We start from the raw sequence: 24,915 nt of genomic DNA, 5'->3' as shown, positions 1-24,915 counted from the left end.
ACAAACTTTTGCGCAACTTTATTTCATTGGGTAGGAGCCAAAAACCCCTTTTCTTAGGCTTAGAAAAATCCCCCAGGTCTTCCCGGAGGAGGTGGCTGCTTAGTAGACAAGTGAGCATTTCGCTTTGGGGAAACTGCCCGAGAATTTATAGGAGCTCTGAAGGTGGGCCTTGTGACGACCCTCGGAGAATGGTCTTGGAGGTTTACGCACTTGTAAACGTTTGCTGATTGCTTCTGGGGAGTTGTCAGGCACTTAGCACCGCATTTATCTTATGGGACAATGAAAGCACATCTGCCTGGAGTCCCGTTACCTGGTTCAATCGTCGCCAGCCCTAAGTCCTGGCCTAGGCTGGCTCTCTCTGCCCCCTCACTTGAGTGGGATCCCCACACCTGGTTTGAGGCAGCGGAGGGACGGCGTTTCTGCGGCTGATTTAGTGCCCTCTGCCCACAGGAGCGCAGGGTCTCTTTGCACTTGAACTTGGATCCGCCAGGAAGCGGGGAAAGGGCCTAGGCCCATCCTGATGTAACCAGCAAGTTGGAGAAGTAGCAGAGGAAAAGCCCAAATGAACACATTCTGGTTCCCCGGCAGGAAGGAGTGGGCGAGAAAGGGTGGGCAATGAGCCCACAGGGAGCACCCCGGACTCACTGATGACCCCAGAAATTTGAAATAGAGAAGGAAGCACGGGAACTGAAGTCCTCTGTTGGTGGTGCTTTGTCAGAGGTCACTGGGGGCTCAGGAAAGGGGCTCAGGAAAGGCAGGGGCTATCTCCTGTGCCCGCAGCACGATGCTGGGAGCTCAGTCCACTCCACTGGCGAGATTGGGGGGGGGGGAGGCGTGGAGGGGACAGTCCAGCAACACTCCGCACCGCGCTCTGGGTGCTGGTCTGGGTTGCTTGGCACAGCGAGATCCGCTGGCGCAGGGAGCATCCTGGGCCGATGGTTGGAGACCAAAACTCACAGTGGCCAGAGCATGTTGTAGGAAGATGAACCCGGATTGGCTCCAGCGGGAAGGGAGGGAACACACCCAAGGCTTGGGGAGGATTCTAAGATGCTCAGCAAGCAGCACCGCCCTGGAGTTACAGAGCGTGGAGCTTCAGGCCAAACTAGTTTTTTTAGATCCTACTTAAATGTCTTTAAGTGATCGTCTTTATTCATTTTTGCTTGAAATTTGAAATAGGGGCCTAAATCAAATCAGAACGGAACGCGGACTAATCTACTTTGGAAGAGCGAAACCTGGGCGCCTCGTTGTTTCTATAGCCCCATAAACCGTTTACTGCTCACCTGGATTAAAAAGCTGGGGGAACCCGGGAACACTTGGATTTGGGTGTCTGTGTGTTTTCTGAAAGGCAGGATGGTCCCTGTGTGTGTGTGTGTGTGTGTGTGTGTGTGTGTGTGTGTGTGTGTGAGAGAGAGAGAGAGAGAGAGAGAGAGAGAGAGAGAGAGAGAGAGATTCAATCTATCCATTTGAGAACATTCTAAAAAGTAAAAGCAAAGTTTAGCAAAATGACATGAACTTTCGCTTGGGAGCTGCTCTGGAAAAGCAAATTCTGAGAACGGTGGGACTGCTTTCCTAGAGGCAATGTCCAGCGGAGAAGCCCAGCCTGGAAGACCGAGTCCGGCGGGGACCGCAGAGGCCCCAGGCCCCGGGGGGTCTCCCTCCGGAACTGCCCATCCCCCAGCCGCCTAGACCCAGGGCGCCCCGCCACCCTCCAGGCCAGGGCACTCTAGACCGCCCTTCAGCCTCAGGAGGCCTGCTGGCCTTGAACTTGCACATGCCTCCCCCCCCCCTCTTCGCGCCCAGTCCGCTTGCAGCCCGCACAGCTGAGGCTTATGGTCCTGCGCCCCCTCCCCTCCGGGTTGGGGAAGGCTGGGTCATCTCGGTGGCGGAGACATTCCAGCCCGAGCCTTTTTGGGATCGTTTTGTCATCAGTATTTCCCCCCCCCCCCCTCGCCCCACTTCGCCAGGCCCTACAGAGCTCCCTGCGGAGAGACACTCTGGGTGCACGTGTGTTTGGGGACCCGCGAGGGTGCAGGGCCCCAGAAGCTGGGACGGAGCTGCCCTGGCTCCGAAGGCCCCGGCTTTACCGTGGCTTTGAGGTGCTTGGCAATTCCCAGGACTTAGATTGTGGAAAAGTGAAAACCTGTTGATAAAAAGTACCTCCCCCCGCCCCCCAAATTGTTTTCTTTTCTCTTTATCTACTTTAAATAGAAGAGGCTGATCCTCACGAATATTTGGCCACAAGTTAGCTTCAGGTTGGACAGATTGGAGAGAGACTCTCAGCGCCCCAAGGAGCAGCCTTTTTAGCGCGAAGGTGCGCCCCACGCCAGCTCACTGGCACGTCCCCCGGGCGAAGGGCTTCCCTGGTGCCCGCGGGGCCTCTCAGGTAATGAAGACTTGTAAGCAAGTGGGAAAACTTGTCTCAGCCCTGCATTGCCGAGGCCCCGGAGGACAATGCAGGATGTGCGGGTGGGGATGGAGGAAAGCTATAGAAAAGAGTTTGGAAGAATTCACTGGAATGTTCTGCATTCAGTTGCACTCACGAGGGACTGATGCACTTATTTCTGATTCCTCCTTCAAATCTTATCTTTATCGGATGTTGGAAAACATTCTATTTTTTTTTCCCGAGGAAAAATTGTTGAACATTTTTAGGGCTTGCCTGGTTTCCACGAATGAAGGGAGAAACAAACTGAAAAGGGCTTTTGATCAGCTCTGGGATTTTCAGCTCTGCGATTTAAAACCCACAGCACCACCTCCTGGCAATGAGGAGAAGGTGGAGGCGGATGACAACAATACTGAGATGCTGAATAGGAAACAAATACTCTATCTCACTCCTCAAAAATTATTTGAGATAAATCAGTTACCATTACAAAACATGAGCTGAAAATTCATTACAAGCTGTCAGACGCAATCATGGAAGCTAATATTTATAAATAGGAGTTGTTTACACACATAGTTTCTATAGATTCAAATATAGTTATTACCCTAGGGATTAATGATAAACATGATTCCTTAATTTATCATAAATTCCCAACTTGATAGAGGAAATTAAACTACAGGTTCAATTTCTAAAACAGAATTTGAACCAGTCATTTTATGCAAATGATACCGTAATTTTATAAATACCTCGGTGTGCTCAGAAATTCATTTAGCTAGTGAAAACCAAGTGCTGTGAATTACACTATTCAGATACTTTAATCACCAACAGATTTCTCTTTCAAGGGTATTTTCAGTAAAAGCAGTTCTCTTTATTTACTTTTTGTGGCTGATGCTTACCACATATGGTAGAAAGGAGACTAATGTGAAGTGATGGTGTGTTGAAACATAAATTCTGCTAGTTCCTCATAGAATTTTACGAGTCAACATTAGTAAATAGTCTGCCCCATTTATATCAACAGCCCTCCATGTAATTAACAATCTCTCATCTCATAGTCTTTGAGTCTCATGTCTTCCTCAAATTCCACCGGAAGCTAAATCATTTCCCAAAAACTTAATGCACAAATTAGAATCATGACTACCTAACACTTTTTGGAATTAAAATGTTTCTGTAATATGGGCATTTTTGCAAACTTTGCTCCCTTTTATAAATAGGACTGAAATCCAGTAAAATTTAGAGATGACATCCCAATTAAGGACATTTTTCATCCAGGATTATATACTCAGGCCAGCTGTTTGAAATGGAAATAAAAGTATCTATGGTTTTTGTAGTGTACAAAATATTGTGAAATCCTTCAAAACCATTGTAGATCAAACAGACAAATGTAAACTTCACTTCAGTTGAAAGATTAATTTTATTTGATTAAAGTGAAGATCTATTAAACCAAATATTTGGACTCATTTATTCTGTCAATGCAAGAGTCTCTGTTTGAAAGAAATTTGATTATATTTAGGAGGAATTAGATCAACAGATGGTTAGCTAGAGAGTTTTTCACAGTTAAATTTTGAAATTTAACATGGTTAAGCTTGACACCTTCTCAAACAATTTTGATGAGGTCATTTGATCTATTCTAGCAAGGCAGTATTGTTGGACATAGTCATATTTAATTTATGTTTGAGAAACATTCAACTTGTATTTCATTACTGTATTTGGCTGAAAACTATACTGACTGAGTTGTTCACATTGGTGCTATATTTACTTGTTGTTAAGGAAGTATTATAAAAAGGAAATCAACAGCTACAGGCATCATGAGAAGAGTTCCTTAACATAATAATAATATTCCTCTAATGAAGTGTTTTATTCAGACTACTCGAAAGGGCCATCATTTGCATACAGTTGTCATGGCCCAAGGCTGTCTGTCTATTGTAATGTAATACCCATGTGGGAAATGCTTATCACCACAGTGGCATGAGGACTTTAAAAGATAATCCCAAACATGATTTGGGAACCCCTTAGGCTTTAGGTGTTTCTGAAAACAAATAAACAAAAACAAACAAAAGAACCCCTCCTATTGTCTCCTGAATAAGAAGTTGAGATTTTCCCAGAAGATTGTTTTGTAATCCACCTGCTTAAATACAGATGAGGCAAGAGTAAGTTTACAGTTGTTCTTGTGGAAAATAATACAATACTTAATAAAGAATACCACGAGAATAAACTCTGTTCCATGTACTCTTGAGTGTAAACTGATTTTTGCCCCACTCTGTACTCTTATTCCCTGGAGTTGCTTCCCATATTCCCACTGTTTTGAGAACAGGGTCCTAGGGAAATATTATACAAGGATGGAAGGAAGGCTGAGGAAACGTAGGTACACAGATTTGAGGATAAAGAATACATTTAGTGTATTTATTTGCTTTTTCTTTTAAAATGAAGTTTTGAATTACTATTTTTACAGATGTCTAAACCTGATTGCTCTCCTTTGCGAATTGCTTTTAAAGGTATGAGCCGGTGTTGTAGGAATCACAGGTTCTCAGCAGAGGAGCTGTGTAATCTTTGGCAATTTTCTTGATCCTACTTAGCTCTAGGAGGAAAATGGATCTATTAATCATGGCTTCTCTTACTGCCTCAGGGTATTAATCAAAGGAGACTGTGTGAGAGCACTTTGCAAACAACACTAAAATGGTATGGGGATTTAATGTTAACACTTTTTTATGCATCTGTGACTGTTTCATCTAAACCAGAATAGTCACTTTTAATGAGCATTGTTGGTTTGTACTTTATTTGCTTTTCCTGTCATAACTTTCAAGTGCAGGTAGATTGGGCCAGCAATTTGCTGCTTGGACCATGTTCGAATGTCACGGGGAGTGGGGGCCGTCACTGTGGAACTTTTTATGTTCCCAGGCCACCAGTACCCATACCCTTCTTTGCCTCTCCCTTCTCCTGAATGCCAGGATTGCCAAATTGTGGAGTGCAAAGTCTCCTGCTATCTCAAACTAAATGGATTTGTCTCTAGCCAGTTACAAAGTGGAATTTGACTAAATTAACTGTATATGGATAGAAGAATGGCTGTGATTTGGATCAATGTCAATTCTGATTTGAATATCCCATTGTGTTTCCATCCTTCAGAAAATTCTTATATTATAATGCTTCTGAGTATGTGGAGTAACACTTTTCAGCTCAGTGACATTTGTTAAATTGATGATTATATTATTTTTCTTCTAGATTGTTTATGTAAAAGCTTTGTGAATCTGGACCTGTCAGTGATCTCTGTGCGATATTGTTTTCTTCCTTCCTATAGCTGGTTACGTCAACATTATTACTATTTCTGTTGTTTATGGTCCAATTTATGTCAATTCAGTTGATGGATAGTTTCACCTTAAAGCCAATTTAAATTAATTTTTTTAATGAAAGTCTATAGAGCCAACATATGTCAAAGTTCTAACTTTATTACACATCTTGTCTTCACTGACCAGTTCATTTAATTATGGCATTTTCTTTTTACCAGAAAAGATAATCAGATTTGTCAAAACTTTTTTGTTCTTTTTAAACCTCAGCTATTTATTGCGCACAAGTTTCATTATTCTGTAAGTATTTGAAGAGTATTTCTACTTATATTTTATTGTTTAATTAGAATCAGAGTTAAATAAATTCTATGTAGATTTAGAAATACATTTAAAGTCATACGATGATAGCATTACTATGTTTATAGTGAAGGTATGTTAGAGACTGAGGTGGACAGGTTTTCCTAAACAGGGCAAAAATCAAAGGACTCACACAAGATAAGGTTGTCATATTTAACTACATAAAAATTAAAATTCCTGTTCTGCAAAGGAAGAGACCATAAACAATGTGAAAAGACTAGTTATAGATTAGGAGAAGAAAATAAATACATCAACTATGCAAAGAGCTTCTGCAAAACAACAAGAAGATATCCAATAGAAAAATAATTTAATCTGGCAATTAACAAAAGAATTATAAATGGTAAAAAATATGACATACAAAGATATTCAGAGAGTGGAGGTGGAAGAAGGCATAAATGGTGTTGGACAAATTATAAAGAAAATAGAAATTAAAACAAATTTTTAAAATAGTCCACATTTCAAAAAGTTAACAATATGCAGAGTTATTGGTACAATCTTATTGGGAAGGTGGCTTGGATTCTGACACCTAAGAATCTACCTATGGAAATAATGACATAATTAATAGATATATTTATAAGGATTTTATGAAATGGCAGAACTACAAAACAATCTAAATGTTGTTCAGTAAACAATTAAATAAATTATTGTGTTTTCATTCCATAAAGTAGAATGGTGCTATAAAATTAAATTATATATATATATATATATATATATATATATATATATATGGATAGACACTTCTAAAACATAATTAAGTTCAAAAGCAACTTAGAATATGCCACAGTCATATTTGTTATTAAACAGAAAGTTATGTGGATAAGTCCACGCAGGAAAAAGTCTAAAAGAAGTTTACTGAACACTTAATTGGGATAGGAGGTTCAAGAATAGGGTTACTCATAAGTTACTTTAAATATTTTTATAAAAAGTGAAGAGATTTATGGGTGACAGAAAGATATTTACTGTTTATTATGTGTATAGCATTTTTTTTTTTTACAATTAAAACAGTCAAGAATAAAAGATTGCATGAATAAAAGTGTTAATATTTCCTCCAGGCTCTTTTGCACTCCATTATTTGCTCCTCAAATTTTATGACCTCAAACCAAATTCTTTCATGTTGTTTGGATCAAGAATGCATTTAAAAATATGATGATATTCATGAATAATATATATTTTTGCTTAATCACAGATATTTGAGCTTTTTCACTAATAATTCTATTTTTTAAGAAAACTCAGGTCATTTAAAATACTTGATGATTATATTGCAATGTTAGTGACTTTATTGAGTTTCAATAATGAATAATTTTCAGTTTAACTTTGTAAATCAGGCCATTTCATGCTGATGTTTTACTATGCTCATAGAACTACTTTTTAAATAGCAGAAGAAATAAAGATTTTTTGTGGGGCAAAAATTCTCACTTTCAGCTTTGACAAGTGATTTTGGAGTATGATTTTCATCTTTCTGATCTCCTTACATGTGTTTGTGTTGTCATTTGCCCATTCTGTCTCCTGGCCAGGGAGTGAAAGGACAATGGCATTTGCCTCTGAGGTTACTAAATTCACACTTTAATCTTTCAGGGGCTGCTATTTCCCGGTCACACTTGGATGTCTGCTTGTCAGCTTTATGTCTCAGAAAGTATTCCCCGCCATTCAGGTACAGTAAAGTATCTAGCTCCGGCTAGCCTCTGTGTACTATATAACTTTTATAGTCATTATAAAAAATAATTTATTGAAAAAACTTAAACCTTTTCCAACTCAAGTGACTTTTGATTTAAATGTCTGTGATCCAGGCTATGGTAATCAGCAATGACAGGTTTTTATTTTTTCCTGAATTAAGTTTGCTGTTTAGATGACAAAGTTTAGAGAATATGAAAATAACATCATCTTCAAGATAATGAGTTAGAAGGAATGGAGAGTCTATAGTCTACATTTGATTAATACTTGCTTTGGAATCGCATTTAATACAAGGGCTACAGACATGTCCTATTCTTTGTGTCATATTTTTTTTCTCTTCTATATATTTGTACTTTATTTGGGCTGCTACATAGTAAACTCTAAAATATAGCAAGCCGCACTCTGCTTTGACTATTTATTGGAAATACATTGCTAGGTGATATTATGAGAAGCAAGTTAAGCTATTAACAGTAACATTAGATATTTAGAATAATAATTAATTATTAAAAGATTTTTAGGAAGTCATTTAACGGCGATGGTACAGGCAGCAAATCTCTGTAAATGCTTAACTGCTTAACCTGTAAAGACATAAACTCTCAAATATTGTGATCTGAATTTGAAGGAGCTGAGCCGACAATGGTATTTCCTCTGCCCTCGGATGTAGCTGACAAGATCAATGCGTCCTTTGCACCCTTAGACACCCTGGTCAGGGATTGTATCCATTGCTTTGCCAGCTGTGTTTCACTACCTGTGGGTTTCTTTGTTACCCAGACTTGGGCATTAAAATGAAATCACTGGTTATTCACATGCAAATGCAAATAGCACCAATATATTTTTATATTTGTCAACTGAGCTCTTCTTGACTTATGGTCAAAGCAATTAAGTCATCCTTCTTTTGTGGGTAGTTTGATGTGCCACGACCCAGAAATGCCATTTGTGTTGATACATGCTACCATTTAAAAAAAGAAAGTAATTTGCTATGAGTTTGGTCAGAGCAGCACTTCACTGTTTTTTGTTTTTGTTTGTTTGTTTGTTTTTGTACCATCAAGTTCCCATATTTTCTAATTACTAATGAAAATGTTACAGCTGGTTTTCTTTTAAATGCGTGGACTTTTAAAAAATTTAAAAAATATATTATGTCACTAAAATGGCATGTTGAAAACGATCTCAGACTACAGTTAAGAGGGAATCTGTTTCCTTGTTTTGTTTTTGTTTTTGTTTTAGATCCTGATATTGATTAAGGTATGAAGGAAGACATGATTGTTGTCTATAGAAGCTTTAATATAAATTTCATCTGTCAACTCTAAAACATATTGAAGGACAATGAAAGACAAAACAGCAAAGCTTTTTTGGGGAGAGATCTGAGGAGATCCTGAACACTGCCAACTTAATAAGATACCTTAAGAGAACGTGTCGGGGGAAAGTCCTCCCCTGTCAAAAGAAGCTTCAAAAGAGGAATATATGAGAGAGGTTTACAGATGACGATATAAGTAAGAAAGTACTGATTCTCACTGAGTGTGACTCTTTACAGGGTTGGCAGTTTTGAACCATGCCTGGGCTTGTGAGCGGTAAAAGAAAAAGCAGAGGGATCCAGCAATAATTTCTTTAGTCTATTTTTGAGGAATAATAGTCCTGCAAGGAGAAACTATGCTTCAAAGCTCATTAGCAGGATAAAATGTAATTCTCATCTTGATAAGAGTAAGCAGCCAGTTTAAAACTCACTTGAAGGAGCAGAATGAGGAAAGCTGGTGCCTCTATGAAGCATGTCAGAGTAATTGTGTATCCTAAATTAAGGTAAGTAGTGACAAAACTTGTTTAAACATCCCAGCATCTATCTAACTTGATTCAGTTTGTGCAGTACAACTCAATGGGATGCAGAACCATACAGTAATATTCAACAATGCTCGAGGCCACCTTTCTTTAAATCTGGATTCTAATATTTCTTTTGGAAACAGATATCTAATGAATTCTTATTTGTTAACTCAGTTGTATTTTCACAACAACAAAAATCTTCTAGATGAGACGTGCAATAGTTGGGAAGCTCCAGAAGCTATAAAGAGGTGTTAGTCATGCTGCCCTAGATAGCACTACTGCCACCTAGTGGTACGTAAATGAATTTGTAGACATGGTTCAGGTATCCAATACATAGAGCAGTTATCTAATTAATTTAATATAATTTCAGCAGCAGCAACCATCCTTCCAGATATCATAAAATATAAAAGAAAATTTTTACTAGTGACTGAAAGTAGCAAATTTTACCTTCTTATTTATTTCAAGGAAGGACACTCCCTCCCTTCACAACCTTCCATTCTTCTTAAGTCTATACACACTCCTTTGCCCTTATAATGGCATGTAGAGAGTTTATTTTAGAAAAGAGATGGAAAGTAATGATATTCTTCTGGGCTTGTAAATTTATTTGGCGATTACAAAGGTACTTACTACCCAATGGGCCATTAGATAGACAAACAGATACTTCCTAAAATATTTTATAATATAAAAATGGATTTTATGGATTTACCATTTACTCAAGTGCATAACACAATTTCAACACTTCACATCCTTGTAATTATTGAATATTTTTTAGGGTGGCTAGTGAACATCTTCATAGCTTCCTCTCCTTCACTGATTCTTTGTTTTTTTAATACATTTGTAAACACATATTTGATATTTTATGTTCCTCATATTCAGATTTCATCTTATTTTCATTGTGACCTTAATGTGTGGATGCGAGTAATTACACAGTTTATTTTATGTCTCAAAGAGAAAGAAAGTGCTGCAGCCATGGTCTGTGAGCTACATACAGGAAGGCATGCTACTCCATTACTTGCCCCTTCACCTTCCAGAACAGCAGGTCAAATAGAAAGACGGTCCTCTTCAGAAACCCATTCAAGCATAACGTTCCTGGGAAATAAGAAAACAAAGGCATGGCTGGCTAACCCTAGCATTTTCCTGCATTTCTATGATGAACCTTAAGAAGAATATAGTATTTTACTACCTATAAAATGAGTGCTATCAACTTGAGGGGCTTGAGAAGCATTACTTATCATATTTACTCCTCCCAAGGGTCTGTTAGAACCTCTGAATGAGTGAGTGACTACTGGATTGTGTGTGTCAAGAACCCCCCAACCCCATCCCAGGGTATTTCACCTGCACTCAAACCTCCATATCTAGCCAAAATACCGGAGTGTAAAAAAATCTAGAAGAAATATTAACACTTTTATCAATTTGGTTTAAAATTTTATCCAAAATTAGAATGTTTTACATTTCGTTTTGTTAAGTGAAAATATCATTAAGTAATTTTAAAACATGAATAAAAACAATCACTATTTTATAGTCACTTATACCTCTCTCTACATATTTATTAATTATATGATTTTATGCTTGGAGATGTCTAGGCTTATGTTCACTTATGGTTAGTAAGAAAAACTTCTGGCCTGTTGGGTCTAAAATCATTATTTCCTTGTGTTTTGGCTTGCATTTCACTGAAAAATCATGTATCACTTATAAAATTAATTTTTTAAAATAAAAATAAAATCTGATGTTTTAATGTTAGCTCAGACCATTCCCTTTTCGTATGATTTTTGGTTTGGGGCTTGGTTGGTTATAGACTTGAAGTGAAGCATTTAAATATGTTGTTAATTTAGGGGACTGGAATAAGTGGTGCTATTTGACATGCTGAGTGCATAACACAAATATAATATTCAAATGAAATATTATGCCAGATGTACCCACGCTCCATACATATAGTTTGCAAATGTTGCTTATTGTGCGTTATGCATATTATGATTTCCTTTGATACCTAAAACTGTGAACTTTTGTTAGAATATGCATTATTTTGCTTCCAAACTCTTAACTCCATGTTGTTAAAATTGTGTAAATTAAAATCTGGTCTTTAAAAGGAGGGCTCTTTGGGCTTCTTCAAATGGAATTTGAAAAAGGGTTAAAAGCCACTTAAGCAAAAATAAAAATTATTTGTTGTGTGAACATAGAAGTGTAATTTTAAAATTCAATGTAGGTTTGGAACACAGAAAGCACTTTTGGAATATTTGATAATACTTAATTGACAACAATACTCTGTTTAGACTTTTTGAATATACCCACTTAAAAATATTAGGATCTAGCATAGAGCAGGAATGTGCTATTCTTGTCTATTGACATAGGTCCGCTGTCATCAACATGTGCAAATCATTCAAATAACCCTGGCAATTACATATACTATTTTATGCAATCTACACCATAGATTACTTTTACATCTTAGTTGTTTCTTGGTTATCTCATTACGAGTTTTTTAAAAAACATTTTTTCACTTTCATTTGTCTTCCTTAGTAATATTTTTATTTTATCCTGCTGTGAATATGAAAATAGACATAAGGAAATGAAATGTAGTACTACAATCACTTATTGGACACATTTTTTTAAAAAAATCCTCACGTGGGAATATATTTTTATTGACTTTAGAGAGAAGAAAGGAGAGAGAAACATTAACCAGTTGCCTCTCATATGTGTCATAATGAGGGATCAAACCTACAGTACAACCTAAGTATGTGCCCTGACTGGGAATTAAACCTGCATCTTTTCTGGTCTTTGGGACAATGCTCCAACCAACTGAGCCACCTGGCCAGGGCACTTATTGACCACTTTTCATATACTTAAGTACCATGTTAGGCGTAAGTAATACAAAGGCGAAAAAGTCATAAACCTTGTTATCAAAAAGTTGAAAATAAAGCAACTGAGATGTGGTAAAAATATATTTCAATTCCGGTTTATTTGTCTCTAAAGTGAATGCCCTTCCATTGCCTAAAGCAATAGCAGTTGGAAGTGTAAAGGGATGGTGAATTTTTAAGTCTCAGGACATGAGTTTGAATGGTAGCTCTGTTACTCAATAGCTGTGACCTGAATTCCATCTAACTCATTAGAAAAAAATGAAAATAATACCACTGCTGTTGTGATGTGGAATGAATGAGAAAATATTTGTCAAATTAGTCTGTCCATTACTTGGTATACTCTTGATAATAATTAGTTTACTTCTTCCTCATTTAACTCAGAATATTTGCAGGGTAACTATCAACTATAGTGCAGTATCTATAAAAAGACTGTCTTTTCCTTCTATGCATTGTTTTTACTATATTTCACATCTGTATTTTTTTTATGTGAATCTATTTCTATCTCTGTATCCTTGCAGTCTTCTGCTTTTTTAAATTTTTTTTAATGTTTTTCCATGGATTTTTAGGAAGAGTAGAAGGATGAGGGAAAGAGAAGAAAAACATCGATGTGAGAGAAGCACACTGATTGGTTGCCTCTTGCACAAGCCCCAACCGGGGCCTAGGAGGGGGAGGAGCCTGAAGCCAAGGTGTGTGCCCTTGATGATAATTGAACCTGGATCCACAGGCTGATGTTCTACCCATTGAGCCAAAACAGCAAGGGCCAGTCTTCCTCTTTCCTTTTTCCTATATACTTTCATTCCTATTTCATTGTACATTGTCTTAACCTAATTCCCATTTCTTTTTTATGATTGACTGAAACATAATTGTCCATATCCCTTACATTCTTTACAATCCCCACAGTGAGCCCAGGCAGCCATCCCTCCTCCAGTCTGCACCTGTGCTTGCCCCTGGTTTGTTAGAGAAAGAGGTGATTTTCCTGCCACCCAGAGCAGGTCTCTCCACGTGGATGCTATACCACACTCTCCCGTTTTCTCAGGAGCTGCCCGGCCTCTCCCATCATCCCTTTCGGCTGCAGCATTTCCCCGAATATCCACCAGTCACTCCGATCCTACAACAAAACAAGCCTTTCCCTCATTCCTGCAGCTTCATCTAGCTACCTTTGTACTTTTTCCTTCCCTTTGATGGCAAGTTTCTGGAAGAAGCATCATTTTAAATTTATTTTCTCTTCTCGGTTTTACTCGTCCCCACCCACCCTAGTCTGACTAACTCAACCAACACTCCAGGAAAACTGCTTTCATGAAAGGCTTTTATGACATTTGGCTTCTGAAATCCAACCACTTTGAAGGAATGTTCCTTGTCTAGTTGACCTCTGTGCTGGATTTAAGAGTGGACCATTGCCCAGCTCTTCGTTTCGGACATACTGACCTATTTGCTGTGATCTCTCTCACTTCCCACATCGCATCTGCATTCTTCCAGCAAGGGCTTTTGTTTCTTCCCTGCCCCTTTCACTCTATCCTTTGCATAGCCTGTGACAACGGCTTATTCTAATGAGTATGTGTTTTGGTCAAAAATTAAACTTTAAAAGTAAGAATATATTATTAGGAACGATAAAAAGTGTCTAGGAATGGTAACAAACAACTTTGAAGTACAGTGGTTTAACAAACACAGTTTTATTTCTCACCCAGGCTTGGCCCCAGGTGGGTGTTTGATGTGGGAAACTCTCCTGGATGCTTCCCTTCAAGGAGGGACTCGGGGATGCAGGCTCCTTCTGTGTTTGGATGCTATTAACTTCCACTTGGGGATATCAAAGGTGCCAGGAGAAGGGAAACGATTATGGCAAGAGCACAACCACCAATTCTCCACCTCAGTCTGGAAGGGACACACATCACTTCTGATAACCCTCCAGCAGCCAGAATGGCCACACAGCTTCCCTTAGATGCCAGGTGGCCTGGAAATGGGGCTCCTGGTTGAGCAAGGGCTTCCCGGGAGCAACGCTAACGTCTGGAAGAGACTCACAGATCTTCACTGTTAGCCAGACCCAATTTATTACATTTCCAACTTGTATCTGACTTCGACAGTTCTGGGTAATGACTTCATATACTCTCCCAAATGGTAACTAAGTGCCCTTCCGGGTCTCAGCAATGATCCCTATTAACATTCACTGTTACTTGATATGCTGATGCATTTAATGTCCTAATGAAGTCCCAGGAAATGGAGCAGATTGTCTAAGAAGAGACCTGTCTCTATCTTCTCTCAAGTAAAACAGCTTTTCAAAGTCTCTCTGCCTCATTGACTCACCCTATTTTTAAATCTCATCTGAAAACATTCCCTGCTCCCTGGATTATACCTCTTCACTTACCTCTTCCTTTGCTCTTTATTATTCACCTTTGAATTATTTAATTAAGTCAGGTAACATGACTGTGTATAGAAGATGCTATTCAAAGGAAAGCTGTCACACAATACTTAGCATTTTCATCTCACTTGATGTTCCCAAAGCACTTTATAGTATGAATTAGTAAATTGTCACCACATTTCTGGGAGGTAAATTAATTATATGCTTTTCTTTTGAGAACTAGCCCATTTCAGTGAAAGACAAAAGGACAGACTTAGCTTCACAGGTGCATCTGGTCTAAGACCAGTGGAAGTTTATAATGACAAAAAACTAGCAATACTTTCTTGAAGTCTTACAATGCATCAGAAATCACGGTAAACACCTTACAAAGGATTTCACCTTACAAAGGTTAAATCTTTAATTTTCACAGTATCCCAGTTATGTAGTTTGAGGTATTATGTCTGACATCACTCACCTCATTCACACTATGAAAAGAAGTGTGTGTGTTGGAGTAGGGGAAGGGGTTGAGGGGGTAAGTAAAGAGGTTGCTATATCATGGCTCCTTCAGAGCAGACTGCTGCCAAATCTACCGGTCTGAGAAGCAACTGGCTACCAAAGCCACTGGAAAGAGTGCACCCTCATCTGGATGAGCAAACAGACCGCACTGTTACAGGCCTGATACTTTGGCACTTGGCGAAATCAGGCGTTATCAGAAGTTGACTGAACTTGTGATTCACCAAACTTCCAGGGTGCAGCTATGGGAGCCCTGCAGGAGGCCAGTGAGACCTACCTGGTTGAGCTGAGCGGGAAGGACTTCCTGAAACAGACACCAAGTATAGAAATCATAAAGGAAATGTTTAAAGGTGTGGCATGTAAAGGTTTAAAAACTTTGTACTCAAATGTTAATGTAAAGAAGATAAAAAATAACTATATCTGTAGAACTATTTGCAGCACATTATAATATGCAAAGTTAATATTTTATTATAACCTTTTTTTAAAAAAACAGAAAGAATAAAAATTAGAAAAAACTGGGAATAGAAAATTAGGCAAATTCATGTTACGCATGTAAAATAAGGATTACGAATAAAGCAATGACATACATTTAAAAAAATCTATAAGAGAATGTTTAAAGAGATCATTAACATGTTCTGATACAAGAGGGTGTGAAAATGGCAACAGTGTGTTACTGATAGGAATAGATTGCTACAAGTTTTTAAATCTACGTATTTATATTTTAAATGGGCACATATGACTCAATCATTCTTACATCTGGGAACTGATATTAAGCAATTTGAGATGTGTACAAAGATGTATTGAGTAGGACATTCTCTGAAGCACTTTTTAACTAAGAAATCTTGTTTAAATAAGAAATGTCCTCAATATCCATCAGCATGGAAATGGCTGCATAAGTTTTCTTACAACCTCACAATGCAATATTGTGAAGTCATCAGAATTGATTATGCAGATCTATATTTACTGGCAGAAATATTTTATAAGGGAGTAGAAATGGATTTGACTGAGCCAATCTGCTCCATGATTCTCAGATATATATTATTAAATTGCTACTTATGCTTACTATACAAGGAAGACTTCCAGAGTGAGATCCTTGAGAAAAGGGGCAAGAACAATTTTAGGTATTTTCAACTGACTTCCAGAAGAGTATATTAATTTGTGCTTCTCAGAATGACCATTTTCCTGAACACTTGACAATCCCTAGAATTTTAGCCTTAAAACACTTTTGATGACTTGATGGATGAAACATATCTCATTATTGTTTTAATGTGCATTTCTTTGATTACTAGTGCTTTGCACAATTTTCCATATGCTTATAGACTGGTTGATTTCATCCTTTGTAAAGTGCTTTTTCATTTCATTTTTAATTTTTCCTACTATTGTTTTCATTTTTAAAATTTATTTGTGAGATACTTTTGTTGCAAATATTTTTTACTGACATTTTTTTTGTATTGTCTCATTTTTTTCCCATAGTAGATCTTTGATGTACACAAGTTCTAGATTTTATGTGATCAAATTTAACAGTATTTTCTTTGAGTGGTTTTTGCTTTGGGTACAATTCTCAAAAAGGCCTCCACACCACAATTATGTAAATCATCACTGCTACTTTCGGTTAATATTTTATGATTCAATTTTTATATTTAAATCTGTCATCTAAGTGGAACTTCTTTTGATGCTGTATAATAATATGAGCTACCTTAATTTGTCGTACAAATGATTTGGTAATGTGTTCCAATACCATTTAGTGAATAATACATTGTTTCCTCCCTGATCGGAAGTTCCAGCTTTATCAGAAAAAGTTATTCATTCTTTTTTTTTCCCCTGCAAAAAAGCTTGATTGTTCCATTTGGTCCAATGCATAGGAGGGGCCTTCAGGATGGTTAAAAGAAGGGCTAGTAGTTTTGTGGAGAGGCTCGGGGCAAAAGCCAGACACCAGGGGGTGCAGAGGGGCCCCTCCAAGGCCTCTGGGCTCCACAGGCTCCTAGTTGTGCTGGAGGGTGAGCCTTTGGAAGAGCTATTCGCCCAGCCCAGCCCCAGGGCCTGCAGAGGGGAGCCAGGTGTGGCCCATCTTCTTGATGAGTTTCACCTCCTCACCCCGGAAGTGGTTCTCCCGGAAGTCACGGGATGAGGGTTTGCGCAGGTAGAACCCAGGGCCTGCAGCTCCCAAAGGGCCTGGCTTGGGTTCCTCTCCAAGGCCCGGGGCGCTTTCGGGGCGCCCTGAGTTCTGCCCCCTCACCTTGGGGAGGCCGCAGCGAGTCCTGGAGAGAATGCGGCCATTCCGCTGGCTTCCCAGCTTTAGGAGACGCTCAGAGCCTGGAGCTTCCAACGCGAGGAAGAAGCGGAAGAAGCGGCCCTGCCCTCCAGAGCCCATCGTGGAGGTGGAAATGGACGCCCAGAGAGAGGTAGGTGTGGGTGCCGCAGATGCAGGCTGGATGAGATGCAGGAGGGTCAGAGGCTGGAAGAAGGGGCCGCCCTGGGTCCGTTCCGTCCAAACACTGTTGAAGCAGAAGACAGAGCTGGCACCGTCCAGGGCACTGCGAGAAAATCTTGTTTTTAACGTTTGTATTCAGTGGCTTGTAATTTGCAACATGTATTTTCCCCTTTCCCTAAACCACATCGCCTTCCTACCCCCATTTTTAGTCCCATAATTTTCTTAACATCAACTTAAATTACTATTTGAGAGTTTAAAAAGGATTACTGCTTTATTTTTTGGATCTTGCATCAAGGCTCTGAAGAAGAATTGTGTCATTAGTGCTATTTTCACACACACATACACACACACACACACACACACACACACACACACACACACAATGCACCAGGAAAGGCACACACTGCATACACAGCTTAACTCAGTAACTTTAAGGAGTTTAAAATCACTGGGGCTGACTTAAGCTCGGATGCTTCTTGGAGCTTTGGTGATGCTTGCCTCTCTGGGGGAGGAAGGTAGATGTTTTCTCTCCTTGAGTTGGGAGACACAGTTGTTTTCCAACTATTGTAACTCTCACCTGTGCTTGAAAAAAATAAAAGAAAGTATTTGAACAATCTGAAAAAGTTAAACGCATCATTTTTGCCAATGACTAATGAGAAGTTCGAAGATCCCCCAAGGGAAAATGTTAAATAAAAAGTTGGAGGAAGACAGAATCTTGCAGCCATAGAATTTCTCCCTGGCTTCATGATATTGCCCGAGGTTCTCGGTGTCTAGTCTTGGGCGGTTCTGCTTTAGCGGTCACAGAGAGTATTTTCTTTTCCTGCTCTCAGTGAGGCGAGGTTCGGCTGTCCACCCATTTCTTTCACTTAATCAGAGAAGGTGCACAAGGATGATTCATTCCATGACGCGGGGCCAGAGCTCACTCTGGAAGATGCTTTCTCAGCTGAAACGAAATGATACTTTATGTGTCTTCCCTAAATAGAGAGATTAGAACGTTATTACAAAAAAAAAAAGTGCTAGAAAAGCTCATAAATATGTGATAAAGTCAGTGGTTTTGTAACTGATTTTATTACTCAAGTTCAAGAATTTTTTTCTTGCTAGTCTTTGTCAACTATAAATTAAGATAGAAGAAGTTGGAGTAGGGGCACCCAGAGCCATGCAGAATGCTTCAGGGATCACGTCTTTAAGGGTTATTAAACACAATTTGTTTTTGTCACATTTCAATTTATCTGTATCTTAGCAAATCCAGGGAATGTGAATTCTGACATCTTGTACATCCTTATTAATTATTCATGCTTGAGGTTCTGTACTTGCTTGACCTTAGGAATATGTGCTGTGTACCCCAGTGAGAATGGACCAGAATACTCTGCCCATTTTGAATGAACACAGTTAACCCCTCTTTCCCCATTTTCTGGTATCAGGCACATCATTTGTCTGGTACCCACCTCCCTTATTCCCCAATCCCTCCTTTGGAGGGATAAAAAATAACAATAAGTGAAAGTCACCTTAAAGGGATAATATTAACATGCAGGGGAATTTTTATAAAGATATAAAGATCTTAAAATTCAATGTTACAAGCCCCAAAGTGTTTTATTGTCAGAAATAAACTCTGCACACCTGAGTTCTGCAATCATTTTTTTTTTAAACCCCAAATTATTTCTGAGAGTTCTGATGTGCAAAAATAATGTGACTTCCTTTGTGGTGCATTACTGTGTTGTCTCCGTAGGAACTTGGGTTTGAAACCTTGGACATTTGTCTAGATAAAGATACTTTGATATTTGAAAGGTGATGAAACCATTCAGGTTTTATTCCTCAGAACTGTAGAACAACACAAACAGACTTCTAAATATATGATCTGAAGCAGCTGGTAACATTCAGTTTAGGATCAATGTGTCAATACTTCCCCTAAAATAGTTTCTTTCAGCTATTTGGGGGTCTACAGATGTTCACTATACACTGACTCTAAGAGTTCAGGATTTTATTTATTTATTTTAACAAGAATGTCCTATTGTTGCTCGAATAAATGAGCCACACTGAAATAGCCATGTTGTGAAAAATATCAATGTTTGGTTCCTCAAAAGTTTAATCTTCCCAAGTGTTCAGAGATTTTATTTAGGAATTTCAGTCTTGACTTCCCTACACCCTGCCAATTCTGTCCAGTGCAGGATAAGAGAGTCAGATGGCAGAAGCCCATATTGCTAGGGCCTTTTAACTTGCTGCTGAAAAGAGAATAGGAGCAGACAAAAGAGAAAGGGGTCAGAAGTAGCTTTTGGGATTCTTCATTTCCAAAATGTCAGCCAGTGAGAGCCAATGAGTAACAAGCAAACTGACAATGAATAAAAACGAAACAGCAGCTGTGATACTGAGTAGCGAGGCATAATAATAATTTGGAAACATTGATCACTATCACTCCCATCAATTTTTCCTATTTTCCCCTTCCTCCCACTTTAAGCAGAAGAGATGGTCAATTATCAGCTTCCCTATTGGCCTAGCCCTAGGTTCTTTTCATCAATTAAAAGGCAGGAAAAATAATTTTGAGCAGGTTGAGAGTCCATAACTTTATCACAACCTCAAACTAGAAAGGGACTCTTGGGGAGAAGGAAAAACAGGGGGAAACAATGAAAGTATCGATATTGATGGGTCCTACTTAGAAGAGCACTGCCCTCAGATTTGGGGGCAAAACCCTGGAGATTAGCTTCTCCAGGAGCCCATCGTGAGTGGTAAGTGAAGATTCCTGTGCAAGTAGCTTTATTGAGGAAGAGCTCCTAGGCGATACTGGTAGGGAAGCGAGAAGGTGGGTTAGAAAAGTGGGGGAAACTATGCAAGGGTGCCATCTCAGATTGAATCCTACAGTTTTGATCCTGCAAAGGAGATTATGCCCAAGAGCTGTCCCTGCCTAAGCCAGTCAGGCCCTCGCTCTGCACAAGTAGACCTCTGAGGATAAAACAGCCTCGGTTGTCTCAGAAGGGCCCCGGGTGCTGGCTGTTAGGAACAAAGGCAGCGGGTTTAGGTGTAAAGGTGAAGTTTGGACAAAAAATAGTAAACATGGATTCCAATTTTTTTTCTGGATAGAGCACTACAGTTTGCTCTCCCCAGGGAACAGGAAATAGAATACAATAGTGATAAGTGTATAAACAGTGTGTATAAAGCATACCACCATTTTCAGTGTTCTCCCTGCCACATGATCTTTTCTGATCTTCATTACAATCCTAGAAGATACTAGAAGACAGGTATGATGACTGAGGAATATTATCAAGCAGCTTACTCAAACGATGGAAACCTATGTCTTTCACTCCAATCTCAGTGGTCTGTCTGTCTTCTGCAGCTACAATCTAAGGAATATTTCTGTAATCTTTTCATACTAATCCAGGGGTCATTACAGAGGAGAGACTATATTGTGGTCCCTGTCAGAATTTGTGGCTCACATCTGACACCCTCAGAATCACTCAGGGGGAAGCCAAGAGTTTCTGGTGTTTACAAGCTCCCCAGGGGATATGTGTGCAGCTACGGAAGGACAGATGTCCAGTCTCGCCTTGGGAGAGATCACTGGTTCAGAACATTGTTTGGGGTTTTAGGCAAGACAGGATTTGAATCCTGGTTCTAGCATTTCCCATCTGTGTAAGTTTAGCTAAGTCATTGAAGTCCTCAAACACTCACTTCTGCCAAATGAGGCTATGTTATATTTACTTCAAAAATCATGTTGAGAAGTCAACAAGATGATATTGGTAAAGTGCTTAGCCCAGGGCCAGGAAGGAGCAAATTCTCAATAAGCAGAATCTACTGTGATTTTATTATTTGTAGTCCTCACACTTTTCTGCAAATTACTGAAACTCAGGTCATCCGTTCGCTAAAAATGATGTCCCCCCTCTCCCCACCATGCCACATGGAATGTCAGTGTGGGCCACTTTTCAGGACTTGAAAATGATTCGGCAAAGTGAACCTTTTGGTTAATGTTGTTTACTGGAGTGGGATTTGAGCTGTAGCAATTTAGACACTTGGCTGGCAGATGGTGGATGGCCTTGGGAGGCTACACCATTTGCTTAGTATACAGGGTTTGTCGTCTTTCTTCACCCATCATTTCAAAACCGAGTCTCACTTAGAATTCCACAGAAGCAAATGAGCCTGTATGCAAAATCCTGGTGAAATAACCACTCATTAAGTATTTATTTACAGCCCAGAAACCCAGCAGGTACAATCTCTGGTGTACTTAATCTTAAAAGCAAATTCAACAGTTCCCTTTAGAGTTCCTAATTTCTGGGCATCTACAAAGGCATTTTTGAAAACTAGCTTCCTCCCAGCCCCCAGCCCCATGACAGAAATAAAAAACAGGGAGATACTTTTTCTCTCTTAATTTGTAAAGCAAACAACAGAAATAAAAAGAGCAGGAGGAAGCCAGCTGCTGGAAAGACACCCAAATAGAATAGTTTTCAGGAGGTGAGAAATCACAGCATGAATGGAGCCAGAACAAGGGTGGTCTCCAGCTTTCAGACCTCCCATCACATGCATAAGAGAAGTGAAGCATCAGTGATAATTGAGGGACATGATGACAACAGGACTGAGATGAAAAAATACTGGTTCATCTTAGCACATAGAGAGCACAAGAGCAAAGTCTGCTGAGAAAGCATCTATCAATCATGAATGCCCAATGGTGTCATCCCAGCACTGTGGGGCCAGGCTTAGCAGGGGAATTCAGCATGGACACTCATTCTGAACATGGCTGGAGACATGAAGGACATTGACTTTTCACAACCAGCAAGACCAGTGGGCACTAGAACTTGCATCTCCACGTTGCTACTGGCCCTCTTCCCAATGTGCTCACCTGTATGAAACAACCTGGTATGGTATGATTCCTTTTCATGTACTGTGAGTGCAGTTCCCTAATATTTTGCTGGGAATGTTTGCATCTATGTTCATCAAGGATATTGGCCTGTAATTGTCTGGCTTTGTAACGTTCTAAGTACAGTTGAAAAACATGTATTCTTCAGTTTTGGGAGACAGTACTTTTCAGAAAATAAGAGACTTCCTACAGGCAATGCAGAAAGTTAGATTATAATGCAGAGCAACATCAGTTTTCCTTTTCTCATTCTTTTGCTTCCATACCAGGGATGTGCCAAGCAACAGACTAACCAAATTTTAGTTATTCTAACACCAGGCAGAATTTGGGGGATTAAATTCCCTCCCCTCTTCATCTTTTCCCCATACCTTTTGACTAGGTCAAAATGTTGGGCAGTACTACTTCCTGCTCCCTAGATTCTGTAGATGGAAGCAATATAGAAATTGAGAAGGGGTGTGACTACACACAATGAACAAATAAGAACTGTTTTACATTGGGAAGAAAACTCTCAAAGACATACAAATTCAAACAATGACCTTTAGAACAAAACAAAACAAAAAAAACCCTCAATTACATGAGCAAGTTTTGATAAAATTGATACCTCAGCCCTAGTTGGTTTAGAGCGTCAGCCTGCAGACTGAAAGGTCCCAGGTTTGATTCCGGCAAGGGCACATGCCTGGGTTGTGGACTTGATCCTTAGTAGGGGGCATGCAGGAGGCAGCCAATCAATGATTCGCTCTCATCATTGATGCTTCTATTTTTCTCTCCCTCTTCCTTCCTCTCTAAAATAAAAAAAATATATTTAAAAAAATTGATACCTCAAAGTGGAAATGGTTTAGTGAAACCAGTGCTGTTACATAACTGGCTGGAAAGTCAGATGATTCAACCTTTCTAAAAAGCAATTTGTCAGAATACATCCAGAAGTTCCTGTATTTCCATTCCCCTTTGCTGAGTATTTATACTTCTGGGAGTAGATACTATATAACTTATTAGAAAATCAGATGGAAATATATACACAATGATATTCTTTGGAACCTTGTTTATAATACAGAAAAATTGGCAAAAATACATAACTGTCAAACAAAAATGAATGCTTACATTAATTGGGACTCTTCTATATAAGAAAATATGGTATTTTCAAGAATTTGAAATATGACCCTGATATAACATTGTAGAAAGCCCTACACAAACTGGTCAATAGTACAGTCTCACATAAAAATACATGTATACTTCCTGACTCATCAGGTGTAGGCTGAAAACATTCCCATACTGTGTGTTTGCATCTCCTAGGCCTTAACCAACTTCCCAGCTGGTGAATTATTCTCACTTTTCCTTAAAAAATCCAGCTCACGTATTATACCTTCTGTGGATACCTTTCTTGGGAAGGTAGTGCCTAACAAGAATTAATCATTCTGTCCTAAAAATACAAAAGAACAAACCACATTTACTGGAAATTTACTTACAAGTCTCTCTCCGTCAGTGCATTTGTCTCTACCATCCACTGACCATGACACCTGAGGTGAGACCATTTGCCATTCTGTATCTGTGCTGGCCTGGGGGCCTCTGTAAGGTTGTGGCCAGCAAGGAACCATGAGGATACCTGGTTCCCATTAGCAACAGCAGCCTGCAGCTGGGTACTCTGAACAGGCTTGCCATAGATGTATATCATCTTAAAAAAGACCTTTCTACTCCAGAATGCAACACTTCATAACTGTGAGATGTTGATACAAGAAAAAGAAGGCCACCTGTAATGTATTAACTATTGGGTGGATTCCATGAATAAAATCAGCCAAGCTTTAAAAACATGTATAATTGTCTTTAGAACTCATAAGGAAACCATGGAAATGACTCTTTGTTATTAACACAAACCACAACCAAGGACCTGCCTCAGGCAACGTGAAACCACTGCACAGTGTGACAAAGGAAGAGAAGGTAAATCCTTAGTTGTTCTTTGTTGTAGTCTAAACAAATGAGCAATTCTATCAATCTAGTCCCTGCACTTGCCTTTAATGAGGTGCCTTCTCCACCAAGGATAACTTCTCTTTCTGCCCAGGCTGGCCATTTTCACAAATTATGCTATCATTTTAATTATCACTATTTTGCCAGTTGCTAATGGCACCCAAACTTCCTTTTATTTGCATAAAATTTTTCTAAAGGACTGGTAGCTTTCAGATAGATGTACTTCTGTCATTTCTGACTCTGTGTTATTGGACAGATTACTTAACATACTTGACAGCGAGTTGGGAAACTTTACAGGAGGTTTTGGGGGCAATAATAAGACCTGATGTTTAAAAGAAAAATGGTAAGGATTACATGGGATATTGCATGTGAAGTGATATATAGGTATCACTTACATAATGCTAAATATGTGGTAGGCAATATTAGTTTTGTTATGGTGATTTTTATTATTGGGTAACTATTGCAAGGAAATAATCTCTGTCCATTTCATAGCTAAGGC

General features: G+C 39.1%; 1 long non-coding RNA gene across 1 annotated transcript; it reads left to right on the top strand.

The window, feature by feature from the left end:
• The first annotated feature begins 4,300 nt into the window (after positions 1–4,300).
• On the top strand, positions 4,301–11,682 carry LOC118718526. Its single transcript, XR_004987848.2, has 3 exons — positions 4,301–5,053; positions 7,588–7,663; positions 8,908–11,682. It is a non-coding gene; the product is annotated as an uncharacterized LOC118718526 (long non-coding RNA).
• Positions 11,683–24,915: the final 13,233 nt, after the last annotated feature.

Source organism: Pipistrellus kuhlii, unplaced genomic scaffold (assembly GCF_014108245.1).
Source record: "Pipistrellus kuhlii isolate mPipKuh1 unplaced genomic scaffold, mPipKuh1.p scaffold_m20_p_14, whole genome shotgun sequence".
NCBI lineage: Eukaryota > Metazoa > Chordata > Mammalia > Chiroptera > Vespertilionidae > Pipistrellus > Pipistrellus kuhlii.
Note: the sequence above shows the minus strand (reverse complement) of the source record. Positions and strands in the feature narration are given on the sequence as shown.